Raw genomic sequence first — 2,500 nt, forward strand, 5'->3', positions numbered from 1 at the left:
CGACGAGGCGATGCGGGATCTGCGCCCAACCGTGCCTACACCCGCCGACTTGATGCGGGAGCTGCTGGCCCAAGCATGCCTAGCGTGCAAGGCCTGCGTGCAAGGCTAGTGTGCAAGGCTCGTGGGCAAGGCTAGTGCGCAAGGCTAGTGCCCAAGGTCTGTGTGCAAGGCTAGTGCCCAAGGCTAGTGAGCATGGCCTGTGTGCAAGGCTAGTGTGCAAGGCTTGTATGCAAGGCTAGTGTGCAAGGCTGGTGTGCAAGGCTTGTGGGCAAGGCTGGTGCGCAAGGCTAGTTCCCAAGGGTTGTGTGCAAGGCTAGTGCCCAAGGCAAGTGCGCAAGGCTCGTGCCCAAAGCTAGTGCGCAAGGCTTGTGTGCAAGGCTACTGCGATGGGCCAGTGCCCAAGGCTTGTGAGCAAGGCTTGTATGCATGGCTTGTGTGCAAGGCTAGCGTCCAAGGCTTGTGCGCATGGCTTGTGCGCAAGGCTTGTGTCCAAGGCTTTTGTGCAAGGCTCGTGCGCAAGGCTAGTGTGCAAGGCTTGTGCGCATTGGCAGGTAGCCCACCAGCATGCACGATCCAAATGCCACTCACGCGACAACACGGTGCCAAGCCGGGCATGGTGTGCACTCAAAACCAATCAACGGACAGAGGTCATGCGTCATGGGGGGGATCTAGCAAGGCCATGGGGAAGGTCATGGAGGACCTTGGAAGCAAGCGCAAGACGAGAGCGAATCGAACAAGGGGCCAGGACGGGGCCTTGTGCCCATGGTCTTCGCAAGACAGCGTCCAAGGCACCCGAAAGCCCAAGGGAACCCAAACCCGGCCGACACTTGCAATCGCACATGCTCTCTGCAACACACCATCAATGCCGCCCAACGGGGCCAGCACGAGCAGTCCTCCGCGGTCCCCTGGCCCTGCGCACGTTTGTCTTCGAAACCGAGCATCAATGCCACAGAAAGTGCCGGGGCGCCAGCTGGAGCCATCATCCGCGTTGCCATGGCTCGCTTGGCCTTGGCTTGCCAGGCCCCGACACGAGCAATCGCGCATTTTCTTTGCAACCGACCATCAATGCCGCCCAACGGGGCCAGCACGAGCAGTCATCCGCGGTCCCCTGGCCCTGCGCACGTTTGTCTTTGAAACCGAGCATCAATGCCACAGAAAGTGCCGGGGCGCCAGCTGGAGCCATCATCCGACGTGCCATGGCTCTGGTCCCATGGTCTTCGCAACCGAGCATTCGTGACACCCGCGGGGCCAGGACACCAACCCTTCCGACACGAGCATTCGCGCATGTTCTTTGGCCACACAACGGCGCCAGCACGAGCAAAATCATCCGCGGTGCGGTGGCCTTGCACGGCCTTTTGTCTTTGGAACCAACCATCAGTGCCACGGGAAGTGCCGGAGTCCCGGCATCCGCGGTGCCAAGTCATTGCGCCCTTGGTCTCTGCAGCGGGGCATGCCGGGCACTCCCAACCATTGCAAGCAAGCAAGCAAGCAAGAAAGAAAGTAAGTAAGTAAGTATTACATATAGGGGCGGGACATGCGGGGAGATCTGCGAAACGTGCATTACGGGGCACACGCGTACCTACCGGGGCATACCGACCCCTATTGGGGCACACGTGTGCATATCGGGGCATACCGGGCCTATCAGGGCATACCGGGCCTATCGGGGCACACGCGTACATACCGGGGCATACCGAGCCCTACTGGGGCACACGTGCGCATATCGGGGCGTACCAAGCCTATCGGGGCATACGCATTTATCCCAAGGCATACCGAGTCTATCCGGGCATACGCGTTCATACCGGGGCGTAACGGGCCTATCGGGGCATACTTGGGCATATCCGGGCAAAAAATGCCCAAAACTTGCGCAACCTTGGCAACCGTGGTCCATTCCTCTCTATATGCCTAGCCTTGCCAACCGTGGTCCATTCCTCACTATATGCCATGGCCTTGTGCCCATGGTCTTCCCAAGACAGCGTCCAAGGCCCCCGGAAGGCCAAGGGAGCCCAACCCAGCAATGCCCTGCTATGGCAAGCCAAGGCCAAGCATTCCGGTGCCTATCCGGGCAAAAATGCGATTCCTCTCTATATGCCTAGCCTTGGCAACCGTGGTCCATTCCCCACCATATGCCATGGCCTTGTGCCCATGGTCTTCCCAAGACAGTGTCCAAGGCGCCCGGAAGGCCAAGGGAGCCCAACCCAGCAATGCCCTGCTTTGGCAAGCCAAGGCCAAGCATTCCGGTGCCTAACCTTGGCAACCGTGGTCCTTTCCTCACCATATGCCATGGCCTTGTGCCCATGGTCTTCGCAAGACATCGTCCAAGGCGCCCAAAAGGCCAAGGGAGCCCAACCCAGCAATGCCCTGCTAGGGCAAGCCAAGGCCAAGCATTCCGGTGCCTAACCTTGGCAACCGTGGTCCTTTCCTCACCATATGCCATGGCCTTGTGCCCATGGTCTTCGCAAGACATCGTCCAAGGCGCCCAAAAGGCCAAGGGAGCCCAACC

This window comes from Tasmannia lanceolata, unplaced genomic scaffold, assembly GCF_043159265.1.
Source record: "Tasmannia lanceolata isolate RefF3 unplaced genomic scaffold, GAP_Taslan_0.1 ptg000062l, whole genome shotgun sequence".
NCBI classification, from domain to species: Eukaryota; Viridiplantae; Streptophyta; class Magnoliopsida; order Canellales; family Winteraceae; genus Tasmannia; species Tasmannia lanceolata.